General features: G+C 44.6%; 1 protein-coding gene and 1 long non-coding RNA gene across 6 annotated transcripts in view; one reads left to right on the plus strand and one right to left on the minus strand.

Annotated features, from left to right (window-relative positions):
- CCBE1 (collagen and calcium binding EGF domains 1) overlaps positions 1-20,030 on the plus strand; it is a 264,285-nt gene that overhangs the window by 175,777 nt on the left and 68,478 nt on the right. The window lies entirely within an intron of this gene.
- Positions 1,739-20,030, minus strand: part of LOC143662004 (uncharacterized) — a 52,835-nt gene continuing 34,543 nt past the window's right edge. Inside the window, exons 3-4 of one of the 4 annotated variants that reach the window (XR_013165081.1) lie at positions 18,554-18,751; positions 1,755-2,175 (exon numbers count right to left, since the gene is read on the minus strand). This is a non-coding gene — a long non-coding RNA (uncharacterized LOC143662004). Of the gene's footprint in view, positions 2,176-13,067; positions 13,713-18,553; positions 18,759-20,030 lie in introns of those variants that run through there. The other 3 variants (XR_013165079.1, XR_013165080.1, XR_013165084.1) reach the window with 3 other exon arrangements.

The following is a 20,030-nucleotide window of genomic DNA, read 5'->3' on the forward strand; positions in this document are numbered from 1 at the left end:
GAGACAGGGAAGGGAGGGCATCCAGTAGAGTGTATATTAAGGCAAGTTGCCCCTGTGAGTTCCTGGAGTGGAAGCAAACAGGCCATCTCTGAGAATAGTATCAAATTAGAGCCCTGGGCAGGGAGCTGACAGACAGCAGTAGGGGCATTAATTCCCCCAACACTTTCCTTTTCCTTGCTTTGGAGAGCCCAGTGGGCAGGCCTGCAGGATCAGGGAGCCAGAAAAAGCATTCAGGCAAAGTGGCATGGCGATGATGGCAGTGGGAAGTGGGACCCACCAACATGGGCACGATGAAGGTGGAGGGACTTTTTCAGATTATAAACTGGAAGCTGTACAGTGTAATTGTATTAGATGAAAAATTCTGGAGTCAAACTTCCTGAATTCAATTTTGGCTTCTATTTCATACTAGCTATGGGAAAGGTTCTTAACCATGTAAGCGCTCTACCTCAGTTTCCATTTCTGTGGAAAAGAGCATATTTTCATCATCTCTATCTCTTTTTGTTCAGTCATGGAGTTAATGTATAACATGATTAGATCAGTGGCTGGCACAGAGTGGGCCCTGAATGTGTTTGATATTATTATTGTATTATTGCAAACTGACTCCAAGTCAAGGAGCCCCTCCAGAGAGGAGGCTTTATATCCCTTTGAGAACAGTGTGTTGACTATGAGCATGTCTTCGGAAAAAATGTTGGAAATCACTGGCAGGGTGTGAATCCCAAGGTTCTTTCGATCCTACTGTTTATGCCCAAACCCACAGCACATTTTCCCCTTTCTCATGACACTGATCACAGGCTTAGCGTCTGGTGGGGGTAGGCAAGTGTCCTCCACCCAACTTCCAACTTTGGAGCAAAGAGAAACGAACGCCCTGCTGGCGTTCAGAACCACGGACAGTGGCGCCAGAGGCTGCACACCCCTGCCCCCCCGAGAGTCCTGGGCATGCTGAGCCTATGACAGAGCCCTCATCTCTTCCAGACTCAAGAGACATGACCGTCATTGGCCATAGTTCTGAACCCCCTACCGTCCTAACTGCTAATGACCAATAGGAAAACAGAGTGCTCTCAGCACTCACTTCATTGCATCTTAGCTGTTGGGAGGAACTGATTTTGAGGCCAACTTATAATTAAATTTAGGAAGAAAGGAACAGAAGGTCACCTAACCTAATCTGTGTGAACACACTGTTGGTCTTAAAATGGGACTTTCCATACAGCCAGGCTTTGCAGCCCCAAGGATGCTTGGCAAGTCACAAACAAGATAATGACGGGTTATGGGGGAGGTGGGGAGCTTTGGCTTAGGATGTATGTAAGATATATGTGGTGCCTCCTTGACACTCTAACATTCATAAATTAGTGTATGTTGTTTGTTTGTTTTTTTGTTACTGAAACAGAGCCTAAAGAACTACCCCTGAGGCTTACCTTGTGAGCACACATAGAAACAGACAAAAGTTCCTCCTCCATCAATAAAAGGGAACCTTGCCACAAAGAAAGTTAAATTGAATATTTCAAGAATTCCCAAAGCCCAAGATCCCTTACAAGTAGACAGCAATAGTGTAAAGGAACAACTTTTTCATGTGTGAACTGATGAATTAGTTGGAAATAACCAATTTATGTCCCATTCTCTCAGCATTCTCTGCTTAAAAGGGCCTTTGCAACTTAGTCAACTCCCACATTTGCAAAATTGAGGAAATAGGAACATAGAGGTTACATGATTTGTGTAGTACCAGAATTTCATCTGCAGTGGTTTGTTTCAGCTGCCATGGGAAAATGTGCCTCCTTGGTTTAGTTGCTTCTAAAAGTTAAAGATGTGGGGTTAAGTGCCCAGGTCAAAAAAAAGTAGTATTCGAGTGACCCACCTGGTGCAAGGCAGCTTAAGCAGTATTTGGTTTATTTCATATAACTTGCACAGCAGCTATTGTTAGGAAAGAAGTTCACATGGTACTTTCCAAGGGAGACCCAACTGAGAAAACTGAGTTGGGACACAGACTCTCAATTCTGACACGTAGTGGTGTGGACAGCAATTACTGACACTCACGAGGACGTCCTCAATGTGATGTGTGACGCCCTGCATGCTCGCTTACATTCCTGACACCTTCCCTTTTCTGGGCCAGCGATAGCCCTGCCCAAGAAGACTGAACTCTGGCTTCCAAAACCTCTTGAGTCTCAGCATCCCGGTCACGAACTGAAAATTAATGAAGTAGAAATTGGTTAGAAGGCCAGGAAGATCTGTAGTGATGAGCCAAAACTTCTCTTAAGAAGAAAAACAGAACCCTGAAGATGCGTCATAACAGGAGGGTAAACAGAGATAAACCTTGGTGACTCCCTGCCCTCTCTCCCCCCAGATCTCCTCTCAGTGGCCCTATCCCTGGGATACTAATGACCCACCATCCTCCACGAGGTACCGTTGCAACAACAAACACTGGCAGCTATCAGCCACTTGACGTGTTTGCTGGCGCTTCTCATTTTCACAGCCTCTCTGTTATCCCTCACCCTTAGTGAAGAGTTGCAGATATTTGCAGTCCAAGCAGAAGAGAGAGAGAGAGAGAGCATAGAGATCTTTCTGGGCAGGAAAATCTGCCCTTGTCCACGTGCCTGCTATGAATAAGCTGGGCTCTGCAAAGTTAATCAGAAGGAAAAACATGACCATTACTGAGCACTAAGATACTGCAAGTGCCGTGCTGCTGCTTTACTTGAATTAGCCCATTCCATCTCCCCTCGCACCTGTAAAGCAGATCCTCCTATTATGCCCATTTTGCAGATGAGAAAATTGAGCTTCTGGGAGATTAACTTGTCTTTAAGTCATAGCTAGAAAGTGGCCAAAGCAGGATTTGAACCCAGGTAGCCGACACCTCAGCCACTCTTCTCTATTGCCTCCCTCTGAAAAAAAGTCTAAGGAAACCAACATATAGCCAGCACAGTGTTTTTCTTTTATTTATTTGCTTTTATTAGAGAAAGTTAAGGTTTGCAGAAAAATCATGCAGAAAATACAGGATTCCTATATACCACCCCCACCCACACACACACATATGCAGTTTTCTCTATTAACACTTCACACTTGACAGTGTGGTGACTGTCACAATTAACAAAACAATATTATAATTATACTATTAACTCTAGTTCCTAGTTTACATTAGAGTTCACTCTACGGTACACTCCCATGGTTTTTAAAAAGTTTTATTCTAGTAACTCATACACAATCTAAAATTTGAAACACATTCAAATTACAATTTAGTGGTATCAATTACATTTCCAATATTGTGCTGCCATCACCATATCCATTACCAAAATTTTTCGATCCCCCAAACATAAATGCTATGCCAACTAAGCATTAACTCCCCATTCTTTACCCCCACCCTGGCCCCTGCTAACCTATATTCTAGTTTCTGATCTATGAATTTACTTATTCTAATTTTAAATCAGTGAGCTCATATGATATTTGCCCTTTTGTGTTTGGCTTATTTCACTCAACATTATGCCATCGAGTTTCATCCATGCTGTTGCATGTATCAGGACTTCATTCCTTTTTATAGCTGAATAATATTCCCTTGTAAGTATTTTATTTGTATTTTTCCGCATCCCCTTAAATACTTGTAGTTTTCTGTTTTTAGAAAAGTAGCTATCTAGTAGATGTGAAATGGTATCTCATGGTGGTTTTGATTTACATTTCCCTAATGACTAATTATGTCGAGCATCTCTTCTTTCATGTACTTATTGTGGCAATTTGTAGATCTTCTTTGCAGAAGTGTTTATTCAAGCTTTTGCCTACTTTTTTTTTTTTAACTTTTTATTGTATAGATATACCATATATACTAAGCCAAGAAATAAAAAAGCAATAGTTTTCAAAGCCCTCTTCAATTGCCTGCTTTTTCATTGTGGGATGTTTGTCTTCTCATTATTGAGTTGTAAGATTTCTTTATATATTCAGAATACTAAACCTATATCAGATATGCAGTTTCCAAATACTTTCTCCCATTTCCTAGGCTGTCTTTTTACTTTTATTATGAAGTCCTTTGATGCACAAAAGTTTTTTCTTTTGATGAAATTCCAATTATCTCTCTTTTCTTTTGTTTCTCATGCTTTCAGTGTAAAGTCTAAGAAACCATTGTTAACACAGGGTCCTGAAGATAGCTTCCTTATGTTTTCTTCTAGGAGTTTTCTAGCTTTCGTTCTTACACTTAGGTCTTATGTCCATTTTTAGTTCATTTGGGTATATGGTGTGAGGTAGGGTCCTCCTTCATTCTTTTGCATATGGATATCTAGTTTTCCCAACACCATTTGTTGAAGAGACTATTCATTCCCCATTGAGTGGACTTGTAACCCTTGTGAAAAATCATTTGACCTATAGATATGAGAGTTTATTTCTGAACTCTAAATTCAGTTCCATTGATTTATATATCTGTCCTTGTGCTAGTACCATACTGTTTTAATTACTGTTGCCTTTTAATAAGTTTTCAAACTGGGAAGTGTGAGTCCACCAACTTTGTTCTTTTTCAGGCTGTTTTTGGCTATTTGGGGCCCTTACCCTTCCATATAAATGTGATGATTGGCCTTTCCATTTCTGCAAGGAAGGCTGTTGGAATTTTTTTGAGATTGCATTGAATCTGTAAATCACTTCAAAATAGCACAATTTTTAAGGTAATGTTTGTCCCCAAAGGATCATTTTTCTTACTATTTAATTTTCATCAAACTTAAAGGTTACCTTGGCCTTCTAACCTCAGATATATCCAAGATGAGCTGTCTCTCATGGGGATCTCTGTTGAAAAGCCAAATGAATTACTGCCCAAAGATAGAATTAGAACACCATGAGTTGCCAGCCTTAGAAACTTGGAAGAGAGTAGCACTGAGAAGAGCTAAAAAAGACACGGGTGGAGGACTATCTTAATAGGCCAGTTTTGGCCATGGTGCCATTTATGGATAGATTGCAGCTCAAGACTCCATAACAGAATTAAACTCCTCGTGTGGGTAGACTACATGTTTAGTGGCATGCCTGTGCCTGGCACACAGTACCACCGTAGGTTCTTTTATTTTATTTGCATGGGCAGGCACCGGGAATCAAACCCAGGTCTCCAGCATGGCAGGCGAGAACTCTGCCTGCTGAGCCACCATGACCTACATGGTAGATTCTTAATAAATAGCTTCTATTTTTGTTACTAAGAACAACAACTGGTCTTTAAAACACAGCTTTTACTCATGTTAACTATCATGCAGGCTAGAAAACTTTAGAAGCAAATATGGGCAGGGCTCATCCATAGACCTGATGTGATCATTTGCATTTGGCTTTGGACTCATTTAAGTTCTACTGTATCTTCCTATCCTTTTTCTTTTACTACCTATGTTAATTCTTGTTCTCTTATTTTTTTATGTATCACTTTATACTACTTTATTTCATCTTTGGAGAAAGCTGCATGCATAAATTTAAAAAGTAAAACATCAGAGGGCGGGCCACGGCGGCTCAGCAGACAGAGTTCTCGCCAGAGAGCTGGGTTCAATTCCCGGTGCCTGTCAATGCAAATAAATAAATAATTAATTAATTAAAATTTTTAAAAAGGCAAAACATTAGAGCTTCCTGCTTCTCAGCCTTGCAAACGTAAAAGTAAAACCTTGTGTATCTACACCTGGCCCCGTGGTTACTGTAATTCCAGGCGCCATCACTCATAAGTACAATTGAGCTGTGATCAGCAGGGTTAGCAGTTGGAATTAGAGAGATTTATTGACTACCACTGAAAAAAAATACTAAGGAATTGCGCCAAGACAACTTAAGACGTGTCTGCTGAAATGGATGGCTTTCCCCATTGTGTTTTGATTGAAACAAAAGGCATTCTGTGTAGTGGCAAAGGTGCTCTGGGGTGAGGAATAAGTGTTTGTTCTTTAAAGTCACCAGATGCCACTTAGATTAGGGTTGCCGCCTTTTGTGTGTTTGTGTGTGTGTTTTTAAGTAAAGAAAAAAGAAAAAACATGCCTGAATTCCCTAAGGGAAGCCTGTATTCCATAGAAAACAAAGCCTCAGCCAGAAGCTACCCTTACATGCATAGGTTTCCAACCTCAGGTTCGGAGCCAGCGGAAAATGTCACCCGTGGCTTTCCAAGTAGAATGAGGCTGACAGGTCAGTGGTCTTGGCTGCACCAGAGGCTGAACTGCAGGAAAACAAAGCTCCAGATCAAAAGAGCGAGCCCTCTGCTCTGAGACTGACTCACTGGGAGGTCCACATGTCATTGAGGGGCTATGTAAAAGGAAGCCCTGAGAGTCCAGACATGGTAATCACTTATTAAGTGCCACTGTGTACCATACTGTCTAGCACATCTGCTGGATTCGGTAAAAGATACAGAAGCAGTCCCTCCCTCGAAGGGCTGACTACCTCATCTTACAACCTGGGACAGGCAGGTGGTGTTTGAAGAGGAGAAGAAAGGGGATGGGCCCCATGTAAGTTGGCGATAATACCGCTGTGCTTGTTCTGGGAACCTGTCTCCCCATACTTCGAGGGGAAGCTTCCTGGTGGAGGGCAGCATGGCTGGGCAATTCCTCATTCCCTTGGCTGCCACAGAGCGGGACGGCATCTGCCCTCTCCCTGCTTCTTGGGAGACAGTGTGGCCTGAAAGAATAAGTTTGGGCTTGGAGCCAATCTGATTTAGGTGTACATCCTAACTCTGAGCCTCCATTTCCTTATCCCTAATATGGGGTTCGTAACTCTGTTTAAGATAAGGCTCTATAACCTAAATGTTTCTAGACCTCTCCCTTTTTCTCTCAAAGGGTGGCTTTTGCCAACTTGTGGGGTGTCTTCATTTTTCAGGGCTGCTGACACAAAGTACCACAAACTCGGTGGCTTAAAACAATAGACATTCATTGGCTCACAGTTCTGAAAACTCAAAGTCCAAAGTCACGTTACTGACAGGGCCATGTTCCCTTAAACCTGTAGGTGAGACTCCTTTCCTTGCCTCTTCTAGCTTCTGGTGTTTGCTGGCAGTCCTTGGCACCCCTTGGCTCACAGATGAATCACTTGGATCCCTGCTTCCATCTCCATCAGGCATTCTTCCTTGTCTCCATCTGCACATGGGATCCTCCACTATATTTGCATGTCCAAATTTCCTTTTCTTATAATCCACCACCAGTCATATTGGATTAGACCCCACTCTAACTAATCATTTTAACTAATCACATCTTCAAAGACACTATTTTCAAATAAGGTCACATTCTGAGGCATTAGGGATTTGGACTTCAGCACATCTTTTTTGGGAGACATAGTTCAGCTCAGCACAAGGTAACCCAGTAGGTCACCTCCAGATTTGTGGGCTTTTGTGCCACTAGAAGCTTCCATGGGCTCTCTGCTCAGCCCAAGGGGTTGTTCACTCCCCTTCCTTCATGGGACTTAGGTAGCTGGCTGCCTGCCCCACCACCCTCCGCCAGACTCAATACCTGCCTGTAGGTAACTTCTTTACTGAAGTTAGGGCTGGAGAGCCTTAGAAATAAATCTCCAGGAAGGAAAACTACAACTGAAATCTGGGTATCCCTAGGAAGCCAGATGAAAAGGCACTTCAATACTTGGATACTTCCTTCACTCTTAAACTGCTTCCCTCAAATTCTCCCCATTATCCTCACCATCTCCCTTTACATTTCTTTTAAACTGACCAAAAACAACAACAAAACCACCACACCTCACCCCCTCCAAAGTAAGAAGTCCCATTTCTTTTTTTTTTTTAATTTCCCAGAATCTTTGGAACAAGGAATGCTCTGGCTTCAGCTTGGAAGAGCCTGGAAGCTCTCCCCTAGCCCATCTCTCAGGCTCTGGGTGGAGGAGGGGACCTAGGGAGGGAGCTGTAGAAAGAACAAGTACTTGTAATCTCTCTCCTTCTGCCCCTCTAGCAAGAGCTGAAGGCCTACTCTTTCCCTCCCCACAGGGCCTGTTCACCAACATCTCTCAAAATTGTTTATTTTTTTTCCTTAAAGATAGGTCAGCCTATTATTCCAACCTAGAAGAAAGAATGCTGCACCATTCCTTTGGGAAAGGAGTCCCCCACCTGGACTGAGATGTCCTGGGCGCTTTCCCATCTTCTGCCAACAGCACACAAGGTCACCACCTCTTCCCGCCACTGTTTCCCAGGCAAGGGTGCAGTGCCCACCGGTCCTTTCCATTCTGTCCATCTGATGGAGGAGTTTGAGGAGAGGGCAGTTTCCAGCTCCTACCACCCTAGCTTGTGGTTGCCAGGAGCAGAAGCCAGTGTAGAAAATGGGGATTCATTGTAATGTAAGGCTGCAGAGGAATCACTAAATCCAAGGACAGGAAATCAAGTATGTACAAGCCTCACATGAGCAGGAATTGGACCAGCAATGATTAAAATTACTTTCTCTGCCTCTTTAAACACCTGTTTTCTCACTTTGTGGCTTCTTCCTGAGTCTGTTCCATCCTACCTCTTCCTTTTTTCTTTTTTTCTCTTTGTAATTTTTTTTCTTTACTAGAGAAGTTGTGTTTTCATGCAGAAAATACAGCGTTCCCATATTATTCACACCCTGAATTATATGGTACATTTGGTTACAGTTGATGAAAGAGCGTTTTTATAATTGTGCTATTAACTATAACTCTTTGTTTGCATTAGGGTTCATTCTGTTATACAGTCCTGTGTTATTGTTTTATTTTATTCTAGCAACATCTATAGATCCTATCATCTCCTCTCTGAACCACATTCAAATATATGATTCAGTGTGTTTATTACTTTCACAATAGTGTGCTACCATCATCCATTACCAAAACTTCTCCATCACCCCAAATAGAAACTATACAATTTCAAGTATTAACTCCCCATTTCCTGCCCCCATCCCAGCCCCTATTTTCTAGTTTTTCCTTCGGACTTTGATTATTCTAATTTTATCAGTGAACTCATACAATATTTTTCTTTTTGTGTATGACTTAATTTCACTCGACATGATATCGTCAGCGTTCATCTGTGTTGCATGTATCAGATCTTCCTTCCTTTCCATGGCTGAAAATCCTCCCTTGTATGTACGCACCACATTTTACTTGTCCTTTTCATCTGTTGATAGGCACCTAGGTTGCTTCCAGCATTGGCAGTTGTGAATATTGCCTCTGTGAACCTTCGGTATATACCTAGAAGTAGAATTTCCGGGTCACGTGGTAGTTCTGTACTAAGCTTTCTGAGAAATGCCAAACTGTTTCCCCCAGTGGCTGCACCATTTTACATTCCTACCAACAATGACTTCCTGCTTCTCCACATCCTCTCCAACATGTGTAATTTTCTGTTGTTGTTTAATAGCAGCCATCCTGGAAATACCTTTTCCCTTTGACCGCCTCCTCGCACAGCTTACACTCACCCCCCAAAGGGCTGCCCCAACCTTGGGATCAGCTGACACTCAGCTCTCCTCCCTACAGTGAACTGAGGCCATCCGTCTCTGATATCTCGATTTATACTCCTGAGCAGATTGGTTTGGCTTGGTGCAACTGATAGTGGGCTCTTCGAGGCAGGTGTCCCCTGGAGGTGTGAGGCAGGGGTTCTGCATTGGGTGGCAATGGAGGGACCCCTCGCAGGTGCTATGAGAAGTCATGGTTCCTTTGAACTTGAATATAACAGTATTCATCACATGCTGTCCTAAAACAGATGAATATTTTTGCACTTTCACATTTCTGAAATTAACATTTCATTGCTGTGAGCCAGACAGCAGTTTGGCTATAGTTGCGAGTGCCTGTAAGGGCACAAACAGGGAACAAACCTGTATCAAAACTGGCTTCCAGGGTTCCAGCTATTGGGAAGAAAGTCCTGAAGATAGGGGCAAAGCACTCTTTTCATCCCTAAGAACCAAAAGGTTGGGGGAATCCACATCCTCAGCAGCGTTCCCAAAGCAGGAGGCAAAAGTAAGTAGCCCTGTGCACCCACAGAGCCAGCTTACCAGGCTAGTTCTACTGGCTTTTAATTTTCTTATGGACTCTTTTTAAAATGCTACATCACCCATGCAGCCCAAAGGCAGGAAGGACAATGTTTTGTGACAAAACACAGAAACTGATGCTGCTTAGATAAAAGAGGGATTCAGAAGAGTCACACTTCAGTATGTGAAGCTGTGACCATCTTAACCGGGCTGTTTTGTTTGTTTTCCGTTATATGTAGTCATTCATGTGACATATGACAACCTCTGTCTAATTAGGATTAAAATAATTCTTGGAAAACGTATAAAAGGAATTCAGTAGAAATGGAACATGGTTGAGTCTTATCAGTAACTTTAAAAAAAAACATTTTTTTTTACATAAAATAAGCATGCAACTTACAACTGATACTAAGAATCAATAAAATACGGTAACGTCCTCCATGGAGGCTGCAGAATTCTTAGCAGAAGCTTAGGGGCAGGAATCTGGTTTGCAGGGAGGAAGGAGAGGAACTCAGTTTGGGGCTGGGATTGCATAGCAACCATATCTTTATTTAAACTGTCTGTGACCAGTCTACAGAGATAGCAGTGTTCTCTACCAATCCTTTTGTTCTCACTTTCCTTAAGACTGTTAGTTTGTCATCTCTATTTAAGGATAAGAACCCCAGCGTGGAGGGGGCATGGCTGCGGAGATGAAGACGGGACAGAAATGGGCCCATGGCTGCAGGGAGGGGGCGCATCTGAAGAGGAAAGCAAGGCCCAGGCACATGGGACACTGTGGGCCTCGGCAGGCACTTGAATTTTATTCTGTGTGAGTAGGGATGCCACTGGGCGTGGGGGTGGAGCGGAGTCAAGCACAGGAGCAATTTATATTTTTAGAATTGCCCTGTAAATGTGGAAGACATTGCCATGAAGGTGGTAAGGACAGAAAGCAGAGAAACCTGAGACTGGTGAGAGTCTGGACTAAAGACAGAGGGAGAGTTGGACTTGAGAGGTAGAGAAAATCAAATTAAATCCTGATGAATCTATCACCCTGCCCTCAGAACTCACACACACGACAAAATGTGGCACGTGGTCTCAGCAGGCTGTACCAGTCACTTGGCAGTGAAGACTGATGGTCATGGCAGAATTGATTGTCGTCTCTGCAAGGAAAGTAGCCTTGATCCCAAGGTTTGTTTGTCTTTCACAGGCAAAGAAGGGAAGGGGGATGTTTCCCATGCGAGACTCCCCAGTGTTGGAAGCATCTGGGCTCTGGTGATGACGGCTCACATTTCACAATTTGAACTCCCAGCATCGTTGTGGCCTGGTGTTTGGGTTGACTGGTTTTTCTGCTGGCTTTTCGCCCCTGGCAGCCCAGCAGCCTCATACAACACGACGTGCACAGTCACTCGTTCCCAAGACTTCTCCTGGGCCAACACCAGTCCATCTCTTTGAAAACAGGTTGGGTCACTTAAACAATTATTCCTTTTCTCACCCAGCTCATTAATAATGACATTCAATAAATCAGCTCCACCTAAAAATACTTTTCAGTGTGAAAGAACCATCTGGATTTCGGGAAGGTCGTTAGAGAGCACACATGAAATAATTTTTTTCTAATCCCCTCCTGTATAAATATGGCTCATTTCCACTAAGCCCTGAATTTTCCCTTTTGTGTGGTGTGCTGCTGTGAACTTAAGAAATGTGCTAGATTCAAAGTGTGTCCAAAATCTCATTGTTTCCTTGTGTGCCCATTAGGGGTTCTGGTTAAGGATTAAATTCTTTGTTGTTTTCCTTCTTTCCTTTCCTTTTCTTTTTTAACTTATATTAATTTCATCCAAAATAGAAATGTTCGTTTTTTCTTAATATTTATCATGCATTTATGCATGGATGGCAGTATGAATATAATTGCCCAAATTTTGCTTTATGTATTAAGTTATTGCAATTAATTAATACATAGCATCAAATTTTTCTTGATATGACTGAATTGCTACCCATTGCATCTATTACATGCATGTACATGCATTTTCATTCTTTTTTGCATCTTAGGTATATTTTCTATTCACTTTTGATTCATTGCTTAAGCTTTGCTTAAGAGATAGCTATCAGTGTTGATGGGTAGGAAATTAATATGATAGCTGCTACCTATCAGTTTCTCAAAGAGTCTGTTTGTTGAGGACATGGGCAGTTTGCAGTTCACAGAGCACTGATTCCAGGTTTGGTTGTTTGGGAAAATGCATGGTCTGGGAGCTTATTTCTGCCTGTTCTCAGTCACAGCAGGACTGAGCAAAAATGTCAACTTTAAGAAGGCAAGAGGAATGTGAGTAAAGACAGTTGTCTGTATCTGGGCTGCGTGTGCTTAGAAAGTACATTCACTTACTGGCCTGGAGTATAAGTCCCATGACTTTGCTGTTTGTTGTTCATATCATTAAGACCTTGTCTTTTTACCTGCATTAGGCATTTGCCCTGTCTAGGTGTTTTACATAAAGGATCTCTTCTTGTCATCACAATCACCCAGTAAAGTAGGCTTCAAACTGCCATTTTACAGATGTGAAAACTGAGGCACACAAAGAAGTTGAATAACTTGTCTAATGCCACACAGCAAGTGGATGGCTGGGCTGAAAGTCTAACTCAAGTCCATCTAACTTCAAAGCCAAGCTCTTACTCACTGTACTATAATATCTTCCCAAAGAAACACAAGGTACAGTAACACTTGGCTTGCAGATTAACCTCAAAATGAAGGATTTAGGGACAGATGTAAAGATTTATGATCAGATATATTTTACCAATCACAAAGAGAATGTTGACTGCAAATATCGCTGTAAGGTGAGAGGTTTGACAAATGCTTTCAATTCAATGGATTAGAGGCAGAACCTGGAATACAACGTATAAGTACCTGCAGTAGATAAAGGGACAGGCATAAGCATGGCATGAAGCCAGGATGGCAAAAGAAGCAGACTGCCATGGCAGAGGTTCTTGATGAAACATGATGGGAAGTCACGATGAAAAAATGGAGTTGGAATATGAAGATTCTCAGGAGCCAGGGAGAGGATTATGATCTGACAAGGGAGAACAGAGGTAGAAGGGTTCACTGAAGAATTTGAACTTGGGCAGGGCATGAAGAAGACAATAATACCTTGGCCACAACAAGGCTGAAGAGCTGAGAAACGGGAGTTGTGAAAACCAGCTCAGAGCTTGTTTGCCATTATTCAGGAATACTTATGTGGCCTGGAGTTCAAGTGGTGGCAGTTGTCGAAATGGGGGGAAGAGATGTGCATAAGCACAGTTCCTTTATTAAAACTGACGCGCCTTGATGTTTTGGTATAAGAAGTGAATTTGCGGTTGTAAGCTGAGACAGCTTAGAGAAATGAGATGAGGAATTTCCAAGGGGGTGTTGGTTTTGGAAAGAAGGATGTGGTTGATTTTCAGACGTTGACTTTGAACAAGTTATGAGATATCTTAGTGAAGATTTCCTGGGGTCACTGGGCAGTGGGACTTAAGCTGGATGAGAGGATGGGCTAACAGTGTAAACGTGGGAATCATGGTTACGCTAAGGAGGGAGGCGCAACTGGAAATCCCTGTTGAAGAGGATCAGAGGAGAAGAGGACACAGTCGAGAGGGATTGACTAGGTCTTCATCATCTTTAATTTCTGGTGAGAGCAATAGTCACATTAAGGGAAGGAAAGGCTTAGACTGATACTTTCCAGCTTTATCGTCCCAGGGGTGATTGTTCGTGATTTCATCTTGTGCTGGTTGCTTTTGTTGGCCCTTCCAGATATATTTTGCACTCCTCAAGATCCTTCTCTCTGCCCTGGGAGGCCAGCCTTTGTGCGCCAGCAGTGCTCCCATGCCCTCTGGCTTCCTGTTGGGTACAGCCAGCTGGAGATGGGAAGGAAGGGGGAAGCAAGTAAGGCCAGGGATCCTTTCTTCAAGGTTGCCTCAGTCTGCCTGTGTCCCTTGGCTGAGGTCACTGCTCTGTTTCAAGCACCCTGCTCAACACAACTTTCTGTGGGCTCAGTAACCTGGCCCTCCTTTCATCTGCTGTGGTAGTTAGGTTCAGGTGTCAACTTGACCAGGTGAAGGTGTCTCATTCTGTTGCTGTAGGCATGAACCATTAGCATGTGAAACTCATCTATCGCTGATTACATCTACAGTTGGCTAAAGGGAGTGCCTCCTGCAGTGAGTGATTTTTTATTTAATTAGCTAGATGCTTAAATGAGAGAGCTCAATGCAGCACAGCCCAAGCAGCTCAGCATACCTCATCTCAGCACTTGCAGCTCACCCCAGACCTTTGGAGATGCAGAAAGGAATCACCCTGGGGAAAGCTGTTGGAACCCAGAAGCCTGGAGAGAAGGCCAGCAGAGATCACCCTGTGCCTTCTCGTGTAAAAGAGAACCTCAGATGAAAGTTAGCTGCCTTTCCTCTGAAGAACTATATGTTTTTAACTAAATAAATCCCATTTTATTAAAAGCCAGTCCACTTCTGGTGTGTTGCACTCTGGCAGCTTTGGTAGACAAGAACATCCACCTAGGATGTGGGATGGCAGCAGACCCCCTACACAACCCCTGAGTCCCTCGTGGGTCCTCTGCACCTTGCCCACATATTTGAAGTTTAGTCTCTTTGTAAACCCTCCCTTGAATTATCCAAATTTGAGTTTGCCTTCTATTTCCTATTGGAACCCTGAATGATGAACATCCTTTCAGTAAATTTCTTAGGACCAACCCATCATATCTCCCTTTTGGGGCTCAGCAAACAGGAATATTAGCACTGAAGTCAATGTTCAACTGTAAAGCTTTCTTTAGCCTAAATTTCTGCTGTATTTATCTTTCCTTTCCACTGGTTGACTTTTGTTCTCATTTTAACATGTCTTTATAAATTATTTTGAAAGATATCAAATTGAGTAATTTAGTAAGAAATGTGCTGATTCTCCAAGTCTCACTTACTCTTGCCAAATCTCTTAAAGTTTAAAACATCCTAAGGGAAATAAAACTTAAGCATCTATTTTTCATGTTTTGAGGGATGCACATTTGGCTAATCTAAAGCATTATGCCTTGAATTCACACTAGGTGATCACTAGTGGAAGGAAGGAATGAGTAGTTTTCCTAGGTGTTTACTTCTGTGTCTGTGGGCAATTGTGATACCCCAGCTTGATCAGGATAAATATTTCGTAGGGTGTTGAATATAACCTGTGACATCAGGCCCAATTATGGAACTCTTATGTACTTTGCCATCTCTTGGTTTTGTGTTTGGTTTGAAGATGCTATCATGAAACCCTTTGTAAAATAAAGAAGAAAATCAAATTCAAATAATCGTTTTCAAGTCTTAATAGGTCAAATGTGGCCCAAAGGTCTATATTTTCCCATTTCTCCTCTCCACTAGGGATTTTAGAGGTGAAAGGAAGTTAGAGGTCATCTAACCCATCTGGTCTATCTCCCTTATTTTTCAATGAGGTAACTGACGCCCAGAGAGGTGAACCCACCCCCAGGGCCAGATAAGTCACTATGGAAATTCAAAGGAAGAGGAGGCTGCTTGGCTCAGGGAGCCAGGGAAGGCATCAGAGAGGAAGAGGAGATCAAGACAATCACTGAAGCATGGACAGATGTCAGGTACATTCCATTTCAAGTAGAGAAGGCAGGAACACATTCCAGTGTCCAACAGCTTATAGTTTGGGAGTTCTTCTAGAGATGAGTAAAATCTCTAAAATGGTAGCATGGGAATTGTTCAGATGGATTACACTGAGACCCCAAGATGTATTCAGTTGTCAACAATTCCATAATCTTTAATCATTTTATGTTCACAACTTTTAGGGTCTCTGTTTATCTGGTCAGTGAGTGAATCAGCTGCATCATGTTTAGTTCACACTTAAGGTCTGCCAAATACTAGGGAAATCAGAATGATGGGTGAGATGAGCTCTTTGCCCTCCAGGAGCTCACAGTCTGGGTGGAAAGAACAACCTAGATGGGAGCTGAAGGAAGAAATAGTGTTTTTTTTCAGAGGGAAGCAGCTGAGTTGGGCCCACCGGTGGAGAGGAGGGTGGGAAGGTCAGGACACTTCCAGGAACATTTAGATGTTCAGAGTAATCTGAAAAACGGGGGAGTGCTGGAGACAAGACTGAAAAGATGCTTTGCAACAGATTTGGACTTGACTTAAGGCAGTGGGGAGCAAGGAGATGATGTCACATAAGATAATAAAAGGATTATATATTCTAAACATTTGCCGTTGATGGGGGACAAGATGGGAGGCAGGGAGATGAATTAATAGGCTATAAAAATGGTGAAGGAGAAAGATTTTCATGGTGGGAACCCAGGTAGTTTGGCAGCCAGGATGGAGGAGAGATGTGGATTCCAGAAACATTTACGAGTGTCAGGCCTAGGACCCTGGAGGTTGTCTCACAGCATGATTAAGAACCCAGGCTTCAGCGTCAGACAGCTCTGATGCAAATTCCAGCCCTGTGTCTCCCACTGGTGGTGTGAGCTGGGCAAGTTGCCTAACCTCTCTGGACCTCAGTTTCCGGGGCTGTCAAGTCGGATAATGATGCCTCTTGTGATTCTGGAGTCGGAAGCCCCCACCCCCACCCACCCCCCAGCCGGATGGCTGGGCCAATAATACACACTCAATAAATAATAGCTCCCGGTACTACTGCGCTGCTGGTATTGACCCAGGTGTCCTGGATTCCAGCTGGTTTCTCTTTCCCAGATTACCCGTTCCCTGTCTGCAGCTGACACACTTAACGGTGCGTGACGGGAGCTTGGTTTCCGCAGGGGCACTTCTCATGGCTCGCCCTGGGTCACGCGCCCATTGCCGGCCTGGTCCTTCGAGGGAAGAGGCCCAAACCCACCCCCACGAGGCAGAAGGACAGACAGCTCAGACCACTGGTCTCCCTGACAGTGAGCCAGGAACCTGTCTGCACAGGAGAGACCGCCTCTCCGCTGCTTACGTTCACGCTGGCCTTTCCTCGGCCCCTGTTCCTTTTTAAGGGGATTTATTATTCATCGCTGATATAGAATGTTCTGCACCTTTGACAGGAGAGACAGCCCCGAACTGCCGGTGGTTCAGCGTCTCGCTCCTTGCCCGTGAGTTGACTGTTTGGTGGGCGTGGCTCAGCAGCAGTGCCCCGCCCGCCCCCCTTCTCCCGGCCCCGCCCCCGCGTGCCCTCTGTTACTGAAATGGAATTTATGGCCTCGTATCTGTTGTGCTGCCTTTTTTTTTTTTTTTTTTTTTTTTTAGGAAATATGATCCACAAAGCCAAGTCATGTAAACTTGAGAATTTCAAGGGCTCAGAGTTGGGCTCAAATTAACCGGTGGTGAGTGCTGAGCGCTGCCCTCTGGCTCACCTTTGTTTAGATAAATAATTGAAAGTGTGCTATTTACACGTCTCCGGGCCCTGGCGGCACTCAAAGGAATCTGGCTGAAGACGCCTTAATTGAAAGCAGGAGATAACCAAGGACACAGCTTTCCTCCCTTCGGGATGTTAACACGGGGCAAACTTTCTTTTGGAATCCTTGTTCTTGGCAAGCCCCAAGTCAGAGGACAGCACACATGAGACACGTGCCTTCCAAAAAAGCAAAGCATGTTCCCACATCCCTGCAAGGGATGGCTCAGATTTTAAGGAGAGGACAGTCACTCGGCAAACGTGGTGCGCAGGGCCTGGGGACAGTGTCTGACGAGGCCGGGCCTTGCCCTCAAGGGGAAAAGTGGGGGAAAGGGGCACTCTCAGATTTCAAGGGGTTCTCAATCCCAGCTGCTCATTAAAGCTCTTTATTCCCTGGGTCTGGCCTCAGAGATTCTGACTTAATCGTCCCACGGTCCAGCCTAGGCATAAGTAGTTTTTTGCCAAAACTTTTTTTTTCAACAACCACCTAGTTTCTATCTCACAGCCTGGGTTGAGAACCACTGAGGTGTTTTTTTCCCCCTCAACATTCTGAGAGGCCCAGTTAGTAAGAATATGAAAGCCCAGAGGATATCCAAGTCCTTTCCTGGTGGATGAGAATTCAAAGAAGGCTTCCAGGAGGAGGAGGACGTTGAGGTGAGCCTTGAAGAGCAGGGCCAGTGGACTCTGCTTAAGGCTGGGAGGGCCCCCCACGCTTCAGTTCAGGGTTTCCCTCCACAGCTCCGCGGGTTTCCACAGCAGCTCCACTCTCTTACGTAGCCGTGTTACCTGCCCACCACCCTGGGCTCTGTCCTAGGGAGGATACGGTCCTCCTTGCTGGCCCAGTATATGGGCCCAGAACTGCCCGGCCGGAGTGGCGGGGCAGGAGCAGTGCTGTCCCCAGAGGAGAGGGGCCCGGGGGAGCCCAAGACAGGCTCCGGCCCAGCCACCTGCGCACTTCTGGACACGGAAGTAGCTGCTGCTAATGATGACGCTGTGCCCACAACTACATCTCTCTTCACACAGATATTTTTAATGAGCAGCTATTCTGGGCCAGACAGTGCTTCACAGGTCAGGGCCGAAAATCCTGGTTCTAACACTTCTTCACGGTGCCGCCTTGGGCAAGCGTCTTAAGCCGCCTGACACTCAGTCTCTTCAGTTGTAAAGTGGGGACAATCAAAGAAACTATCTGGTCGGTCATTGTGAGAAATGAAAACCCCGCTGAGGTGGCAGCTGCTCACCCGTACCCCAGCTCTGGGAGGCTGCCACGACAAAAGCCTCAGGTGCACAGGGAGGGAACAGTACATGTTAGCTACTGCTGTCTGCATTCTGCGCTCTGCACCGCTATTACCTTGCCAGGGAAGAGGCACGGTCTGATTTTCAGGTTCAGGTCTAGTCAGACCACATCACTGGGAGAGTGGAGCCGGGGTCTGCAAAGGCGTCTTCAGCCGGTATGCCGGGCCAAGCCAGCTGTTGTCCCTAGGGCTGCACCTGCTGCAGGCTACAGGAGACGCGGCAGCCAAGAGTCACCATGTCCTTCAGTAGAAGCCTATGAGCTAGAGGGAAGCAAATATGCAGTATCTGCCTAATTCTTTGTCTCAATAATGTGTTCCCTTTGCTGTCAGAGGCTCCTTCCCTGTGGCAGTGGAAATGCACAGAAGGGGGTAAAGGGATTTTGCTAATGGTGGTCTCCCTTGTGTTTCTCACAAGGTGAGAAACGGCCACTTCAGGTGGTCCCCGGGGTCTGTGGGGAAGCATTCTGCTCTGCATCCAGCTGCTCAGCACAAAGCCCATCAATGCAGGGGACTAGTGGGGCTGCCCTCTGGCTGGCATGGACAAATGGCCTTGGGTCGGTGATGGGTCTAAGTGGTTCTCTGGAGAGTCCTTCACCCCTATCTGGGAGTTATTTCTGACTCAGGACAGTCCCCACTAGAGGGCTTTACCATGCCTTATAAAATTGGGCCATTTAGGAAAAATGGACCCAGATTCCATAATAAAGACCCCAACCTCCCTCTCCATGGTAGTCCAAAGCCCCCAGAGCTCCAATTCCTGGGACAATACTGGCCCCAAATGGAAGTCCCTAAGACAACCGTGGCCCCTTTGGAAAACCCTTCCAGTCTTCACCAGGCTCCTGTCACCATTGACCCTCCTTTGCCACCGTCCACATACCCATGTCAATCCCTGGAGCAATCACAACCCCCACCCCACCCCCCTCAGTGTTGAGGCTGCTTCTTAGCTCCAGCAGCCACTGCTGTGCACACAGAAGACAGTTGCTCACCAAGTTTCGTTCATTAAACTTCAGAAAGCAACTCCCATCGCCACATCTGGGATGCTTCTCTTCATTATAGTGCCTGAAATGCCGCCAAAAAGTTACTCCACTATCCTCTTTACGTTTGGACACCCTGAAAGAGTGGTGTCGTCTTCTCGTGCCCACTTGTCCTCAGGGACCATTGTTTGACAGTTTCTTCGAATTCAGTGAAAGGACTCCTCTGTCAGGAGACTTTATAGCAGTGCTTAGAATGTGTATAAGCAAATGACACTAAAGCCACTAGGCAAGTTTTCAAGATTACATAGATCACTTAATTACAGGGCACTGTTGGCTCTTTATCTTAAATGCCATACTTGGGATAGGGAAGAGAAATTGCTCTCTCCAACTTCTGAGAGCCACTTGGCCTTAGAGTACATTGGGAGACCAGATTAGAAAGCATTTCAAAGATCTAGGGGAGGGAAGTCTGTTAATAATAAAACAGCAAGGAGTAGCCAACTGCATGAAACAGAAAGGCATTTATTTATTAACCCTATCACTTCTCTCCTAGGGAATCCACAGA

This window comes from Tamandua tetradactyla, chromosome 18 (assembly GCF_023851605.1).
Source record: "Tamandua tetradactyla isolate mTamTet1 chromosome 18, mTamTet1.pri, whole genome shotgun sequence".
Lineage (NCBI taxonomy): Eukaryota > Metazoa > Chordata > Mammalia > Pilosa > Myrmecophagidae > Tamandua > Tamandua tetradactyla.